The sequence below is a fragment of the Cryptomeria japonica genome, chromosome 4 (assembly GCF_030272615.1).
Source record: "Cryptomeria japonica chromosome 4, Sugi_1.0, whole genome shotgun sequence".
Classification (NCBI taxonomy): Eukaryota; Viridiplantae; Streptophyta; class Pinopsida; order Cupressales; family Cupressaceae; genus Cryptomeria; species Cryptomeria japonica.
This window is the reverse complement of record NC_081408.1, coordinates 11,629,943-11,638,500: the sequence shown is the minus strand read 5'-3', so window position 1 is coordinate 11,638,500 and position 8,558 is coordinate 11,629,943.

The window sequence follows — 8,558 nt, the reverse complement described above, 5'->3', positions numbered from 1 at the left end:
TATATCGGACATCATAATCGAGTAAAGTGCGGCTTATATAATAAACCGGACATTCTTTACTATCACTATTATATTACGCCAATAAAGTTGCGAGGGGATGAGAAGAAGCAGCGATATAAAGAAGGAAAGATTGACTAGGAATAGCAGGTTGCAAAATAGGAGGATTAGCTAAATAAAGTTTCAAATTTTCAAAATCTTTTTGACAATTTGTATTCCACCAAAAAGTAGTATATTCCTTAAGCAATTGAGTAAAGGGGAAAGTTTGATTCTCAAATTGTGAAACAAACCTATGAATAGCCTAATTTTTTCCTTATAAACTTGGCAATTGAGAAATATTTTGAGGAGGTGGCATGCTCACAATGGCATCTATTTTCTTTGAGTCCACTTCAATACCATGATCTGAAAAAATGAATCCTAATAGTATTCCACTATCCACACCAAAAACACATTTTTGGGGATTCAAGCACATGTTGTATTTACAAATTCTTTCAAAAATTTAGCGAAGTATCCTAAAATGATCTTGATCAGAGATAGACTTAGCTAGGATATCATCAACATAATCTTCCAAGATTTTATGCATATAATCATGAATACAAGGGTAATAGCAAGTAGATAAGTGGCACCAACAATTTATAATCCAAAAGGCATCACAACCCTACAAAACATACCCCAAGGAGTTGTAAATGCAATTTTATATTGATCTTGAGGATTAATAAAGATTTGATTGTATCCAAAAAAACAATTCATGAAAGATAACAAAGCATGAGCAATAGTAGAATAAACTATCATATCAATGTTCGGAAGTGAAAAATCATCCTTTAAAGAAGCCTTATTGAGATCTCGAATGTTAGTGCACATTCTAATTTTATTATCAAGTTTGGAAATGGAAACAATATTTGAAATCCAATGAGAGTAATCAATAGAGAAAATGAAGCCAACTTCTTGAAGTTTTTCTATTTCAACTTTAACAAGAAAAGCTATGTTGGGGTTCATTTTCCTAATATTCTGCTTCACGGGTTTAGCATCTGGAATCAACACAATGTTATGAGACACAATCTTAGGATCAATGTGAGGCATGTCTGAATAAATCCAAACAAATATTTCAGGGAATTTATGTAATAATGAAGAATATTCATCTTTCTCAGTGTTGATATTTCCAACTGATGTCTCCAAATGACCTTTATGAGTAGCCAACTTCAATGTTCGATGGTTTGGATCAGTGGCCAACTAACAGGATGATAATTAGGGATAAGGAGCTAGTTATATCCTCTACACTTTAGGCTCTTGTTGACCTAGGTAGATGTACTTGATAATACTTAAAGATTTTAACAAATTAGTCACAAGTATTACTCATATGCAGATGATTCTCAAACTTTAATGACCAAAATACAAAAGATCTCACTCCGAATTGGCTCAATTTCAGTTACCCATCTTTTTTATGCATCTGAGAATGAAAACCTATTCTAATTCTACTCCTAATAATAGAAATGAAAAGGAAATATGATTTAATTTTGAATTGGTTACTAAATCATAACGTAAATGGGACCAGTATTTTAATCCATTAGGACAGAGTCATACATCAAATGAACTTCATGAAATGCACTTGTGAATCTTAAAAACCTATGCCTAACATAAGAATTCTAATTCATCACTCCAAATCATACTTATGAAATCTCTACTATGTTCCTTAATTGATGTAATGCACTTAGAGGATTTAATTCCTTCCTTGAAGAAAACTAGTAAACACATTACACATTTGTGAGATTTTCACAAAGACAAGATTATCTATTTTGAATAAATAAACTCATACAATTGAAAGAACACCAAATACGAGACAACTTGGTGTGATATTTTCATTAAACTTGCATGAAAGTGTTCAATGCAATTCACATGGTATGACTCTAAAATTATATATTCTACGTAGAGATTTCTTACAAAACTAGCTATTCTACCCATCCCATACAAAAGTGAAATCAGAACCCAGCAAAGTAACCTTGACTTCCCTTTTATAACACAAGGGAGCAACAAGCTTCAAGCCTTTTACAATATCAAGAAGCAGTAGGTGACCGCCTGACAGATAAAGTAAAACTACTTTTTGGATCTTCTGACAGAGACAAACATTCTCCCTCTTCTTTTCACAGGTGGTAGTTGTGCAGATAATATGAAGCTCTTCTTTTCTTTGCATAAGCTTGCTTATAAATCTAGAGAATTAGATAACCCTGTAAAACTATTGAATGGACATGGACAGAGAACATCTTACAATATCTCTTTGAAAGATATGCAATAAATAGAGATCATAAATCAAAATTCTTTGAGAATGTCATAAACTAGCCACCTAATAAAAAATAATATCCTTTCATATTAAATGCATATTGAATTACAATCTAATTTGATTCCCTGTATTGACATGCGCATGCTGATTTCGAGATCAAGGAAATCCTAGCATCTGCGGGTCTCACTAGAAAGTGACATATAGACTGAATAAAACAAAATATCCTCAATCTGAGAAATAATCAAGGTATTGAAATCTCCTCTTATTTTATTCTTCACTTTTCCTTTAGCGGAAGCTGATTACAAGAGTCAATGTGAGCTTTGATGGTGCAAATGGTCAGAAGCAAAATTTTAAGTCTCGTCCATTGATCAAAAGGTATCGATGGCCACAAGCAGGATTCAAATCTTTATTGACCAAGAGAAACTTTAACACTTAAGCTCTCTAAAAATCAACTAAAGCTTCACCGAGTACACACAATGACAACCTCCTTATTTCCCTTCTTGGACACTCACTAGAAGCCTTTCAGAAAACTCAACGAGCCCCGAGTTGACACACTAGACCCCTTTCATCTATTGATAGAACACCTTCTACATCATCTCCCTGAAAACTCACTGAAGCAAGAAAAAGCCTTTGGGCAAGCTCCAAGTTCATTAACCCCCCTATTGTTCAATAGCACTTGAGACTTGGCAAGAGCTTAAAAACACCTCACCGGGTATCCAAGTGTCAACCTATCGGTATCACCCGCAAAAAAAAGAAACTCAGAACTCGGTGAAATGTTTTGAAAGGTTTCACCGAGTCCCGACTTGACCCTTTGAAAGGTTATTAAGTTGCTAACTCATATGGAACTCGAGAACTCCGCAAGGGATGAAAGACATTTCAATGAGTTTCAAGGGACACGAAAGCACAAGCCGCCTAATCCTCTCAAGAATCATCTCATCATTAACACTTCCTAATCCTATGTTTTTACCAAAGCATGCCTGATCATTTAAACAATAAGGAAATCCACAATTATGATGATAACAAGGGAGATTATTATAGAATCTTGAAAACTTAGCCAAGGAATCATTAGTAGAAAAGATATCAAGGGAAGGCGATGAGTCAACATCAATCAAATGAGGATGCTTTAGAGAAAGGGAACTAGAGGAAAATATGACATTGGCATTGAGGGATGGTCTCTTAGACACTTTGGTGGACTTAGAGGGATTATAGAAAGTCCAAAGGATTCTTCACAAATATGATTCTCTAAAGGAACTTATATAACTTGTCCATTTGTGCCATGACCATTGCCATTATATCTGCTCTTAGCTAAGATGTGGAAACCAAGACCATAAAGAGAAGTCATTTCCGTAAGGGAAGGTGGGGCCTCATATGTCTCAATGTCTTAAGAAGATCAAGTAGAAGTGTTTCATTTTGAAGCAGCCACAAAATTGTCACTAAATTGTTTAGACAAAGTGTGTTGCTTTTCAGGTTCAACCATATCATCCTCCTTTTTAGTCTTAGGCTCAATTGGAGGAATTTTATATTCTCTTATAAAAGGTGTAAAATCTAAAGACCGCCAATCACCATCTAAGAGTACCTCTTCGGGTGAAGAAGTACCTTCAAGAGGAGATGGTGATGTGTCTTGATGATAGAAGAAGTAGGAGTACTAGAAAAAGAATTGGAATCAGATGAGGTTTAAAAACAAGCTAGTAAATTGGTATAAGCATGAAAAGTATACATCTTGTTGTTATGAATGAATTTAAATTGATGATGGAGATTAGAAGTGACAACTTGCATCCTATGAATCCAAGATCATCCTAACAAAATATTGTAGGTAAGGATATTAGGCATGACTTGAATAGGTGTAGGTAAAATAGATGGGCCTACCTTAATAGGCAATGTTTTAGTACCTAAAGAAGCTCTAGCAACATTGGCAAAACCATGAAGAGAAAGATATTTGTGTTTAATAAGAGAAGTGTCCACATTAATCTTAAGTAATAAATCAATGCTACAAATGTTAAGGCCTAATCCATTGTCCACAAGGGTTCATCTTATAGTATTACCATTAGTAAGGACATCAATCATATGAGGATCATATTGATTTTGAATTTTCTTATAAGGTAACTCAACCTGTGAGAACAGGATTTGAGCTTTAGGTGTTTTCTTAGAGTCAATCAAAGAAGCCATATTCTTAGGTGTCACTATGGGTGGGACATTTACATTCTTTCAAGCATCTTGTAACATTCCATGATGTGTGGCTGAAGTTTGAATCAAATCCCAAAGGGAAATCTTGGTGGGAGTAGCTTTAAGTTGTTTGATAAGATCATACTATTTACCAAGATGTTGTGATAAACGAGGTGTTGGTGGAAGTATTGGTTGAGAAGAAGGAAGAGAATAAGGAATGACCAGAGGAGGATTAGGTTGTCTATTATTTCTTGTATTATAGGTATGGGCAATCAAATTATAACTCGCTCAAGTGATTTGTTTAGCACACTCATAAGGACTCTTGGTGGGATAACCTCCTTGCATAGCAATAACCGGTTTGTTAGGAGTGAAAAAGGTATCATTACTATAGCCACCTTGAACCAAAAAGAGAGGCTTGTTGAGAGGTTGAGAATTTTGAGAAATAGCACCTTGAACCACAAAAAGAGGCTTATTAGGTGTTTGGAAATTAGGTTCATAGCCATTCACATTTATCATCTTAATCAATCTTTTAGACATAGACATGATTAGTTTGTTTGAAGAAGTTTTAGTAGAAATGAAATCATCAACAACATCACATAGCATAGCATATGTTAGGATTCCCAAAGATACTAAGAGGGGGGGGTGAATCAGTATCTAACCAGTTAAGGAATTTACTTGATTTAAAACATGTAAAGCATATCAATACTGTATACCGGTAAACGAAAAATAATGCAGTAAACAAAGATAACAACAACCACATGAAAAGCACACCATAACACAGTAGTTTAACGAGGAAACCCGGTGTGGGAAAAACCTTGATGGGATTAGTGACCCACAATATTCGCTTACTGGCCAATAAGTGAATATTACTCTTACAATAGAGGCCTGCAGATGCAGGAAGGCCAAGTGCCTAGAGCTCACTGCTCAAATACAAAATAAGAAGTCACACTGACTTACAAAATGGATTATACAAATCCAATGTCTTGTACTGCTTCAAAATAGCATCTGTTATGCTAGATTCAAGTACCGGTTTTAGCTCTGTTGCATACATAAACCCTTAACCTAAAATTCGCATATTAAGTCTGCATAATTTCGCCTGTATCCTTATTCTATTTCTTCTACTTCTCTTCTAATGTTCTACAATGATCTCATACATATATGAGTCATATTACAACTCACCATGTCGGCTTACAATTATTTTACAATTAATTACAAAATACATTATAAACAAAATTCTTTTCGGCCAGGGTGCTGGTATCCTTCCTTTGTCAGTCGGTGTCCTGTGTGTCAGTGTAGAGTCTGTCATTGTCGGTGCCAGTATATTGTCTTGTCGGTATCATATGATTGCAAGACTGCCATCAATGACAAAACCTTCAATCACCTACAATTTCTCATTGGAGTGTGCATTTGCCAACAACATAGTCATTAATACTAAATGGTTTATTGTTGGATTTAAAGGGAGGCAAATAGTCATAAGAGTATTGTCATATATCACCATGTAACTAGATTTGGAGGATGGCTTGACAGGGATGTCTTCATGAGGAGATTCATTCGACTAATCTAAATCATCACTGTGAAATGGCATAGTAACTATGTTGATGAGTCTTTAGCAAATTTTTTGTTTAGAAGGCTTAGGATAAAGGAACCCATCGGGAACTTCCCAAGTTCTTACTAAAATTGTAATCATCATAAGCAAAATTATTATCATATGTATGAAAATATTGCAAACAAAGATCCAACGTTGTTGAAAACTAACTTATGAAATGAAAAGTGCATATAAATGTAAACACTCACACTGCATTAAAAAACAATTTCGACTATTTTTTATGTTTTTAACATGAAAGAAACATGCAATGATAAGGTCTAAAACAAAAAATTCAATGCAAGAGAGTCGAATTCAGCAAAATGTTTTGGATGAAAATGGAATCAGGTAGTATTAGGACCTAGATCCACCTTCACACAAACATTGGAATACGAAAGAACCTAGAGGAGTGGTTATCCTCAACTAACTCTTGTGAAAGAGAGTCAAGTAATACTTCTAGAGTTTCTATTCCTTTGTTTCTATGTAAAAGGATATGCAAGCTATAGGAGAATGTAACAAGATAATGGATGAACAAAGAAAAGTGGATGAAAAGGCACTATAACACACTAAAAGATAGTTGAACTAAGATAGTGAATATAGATTTAAGAAGAGGATTTTGTTGTGCACCTGTGATAAAAATATACAACAAAATTGATAGGACCAAGGCGTTGGGCACCTTGGTCTATTGAGTTGTGATCTAGAGATCTAGTTTATGAGACAATTTGAGCAATGACCTGAAAATATGGTGCAGAACAAGGAGGACCAAGGCATGGGGCGTCCTAATCTTGGGACAAAGATGTTAGGCACCCTGATTCCTAAAAACCAAGTCTGACTTCTAATAAAAAAACTACACCTGTTTGCTGAGATCTTTCGGAAACTTCCTACTCCGTCAAATACCTATAATTATACCTACAAGAAAATCCTTGGGAAGAGGTACAAGCCAATCAACAGTTGTTGATTCCCTTATTATTCTCCAGTGCCTCTTGAAACTTCCATGGTTGATGAATAATAATGGATGAATTTGTAGGTTTGAAACTTCACATATAGAAGCACTTTAACTTTAGAAGGATCTCCTCTTGAATTCCTAGAATCAGACCCACAAATGAGGGAAAGATTTTCTTTATATATCAAACCCTAAGTTTAAATTTGATGAAAATCCAACTGATGCAAAGCTAGGCAACCAACTAGGTGATAACATTCTCTCACCCACAACTACTATGTCCAATTCAAGTTCTTTTGTTTGTTCAAGGTTTCAAACAACACACCTACAAATTACTTAACTCACACAACAATTTGTGTGACCGGATCCATACTGGTTTAGTATCTTCCAATACCTGTGGGATGAAAACACTCTACCCTTGTGTGATTGGTAGACAATCTTTCGGTACCGGTGGGATGAAATCCTATTGGATTTTGTCTATTGGTGGTCCAACCAACACAAAAAATTCATAATATCTTACTATCAAATGTGTTAGGGGGTACTTGTCTCACAACTATCCTATTTGTCTAATAGTCGTACCAGTTGAGTTCTCCACACACAACTTAATAAAATTCCAAAGGACAAGACAGACTAAGGGAATATTCAGATACCCTTTATCAAGTTACACAATTCCCCAAAGGCTTAGACCCCAACCCCAAGTTTGAAAGGTCTATATCCTTATTGTCCTTCCAGACCTAATTAAGCCAATTAGGCCTAATTTACAAAGGAAGTACCCCTTGTATTAGTTCCCTGACTAAACCAACACTTTTTAAAGGTGGGGTAAGGTTTCAAACCACCAAATCCAAGGTTTCAAGACTTGATCCCATCTTCTTTGTCTATTGCAAGTGATTTTCACTTCTTCAGTTTAGGCGGTCACATAGAGATGCCCTCCTAAGGTCAATTCAATCTCTTCGGGATTGGAGCCTCCCTAAAAACAAACACCAAAATATTATGGTACAATGGTCCCTCTAACATTTTTCCACAGGTTGTTTGGTCCTCTGGTGAAAATGTCATATTAAGGGCATCTTTACAGTGAAACCCTAGGTACCTGCAGGGTTTGTGACTAGTCCGGTTAGATTTTGATGGATCTCTACAACCCGATTGTTACAAGACCTCAAACTTGATTCAAATGAAAGGTAAGAGACTTCCCTAACTCATCCAATTGGTTTTAGGCATCCATCAATCCGTACCGGTCAGAAATGAACTTCAAACACATAGAATTTCAGGAAACTACAAATATATTATATTGCTCCAAACTCCAAAACATTACCAATTTCAACAACTTCAACAACAACACCAAAAAAAATCCCTAGAATCAATCCAAGTGAGCATAAGATAGCCTCCCTAATGGTTTCCAACCACTTTTCAAACTTTGGAACAGTTGGAGGATGGTTACCCTTTTTACAACATTTTGCAATGACAACAAAAGTTGCCAACTTGCACTTTTCAAATTTGGTAACTCCAAGGTGTATTCAGATTAGTCTGATGTTTCTAAGACCAATATTTATTTTCCTAACTCATGCCTAGACTCCTACTGACCCACATGGTCATTTGTCCATGGT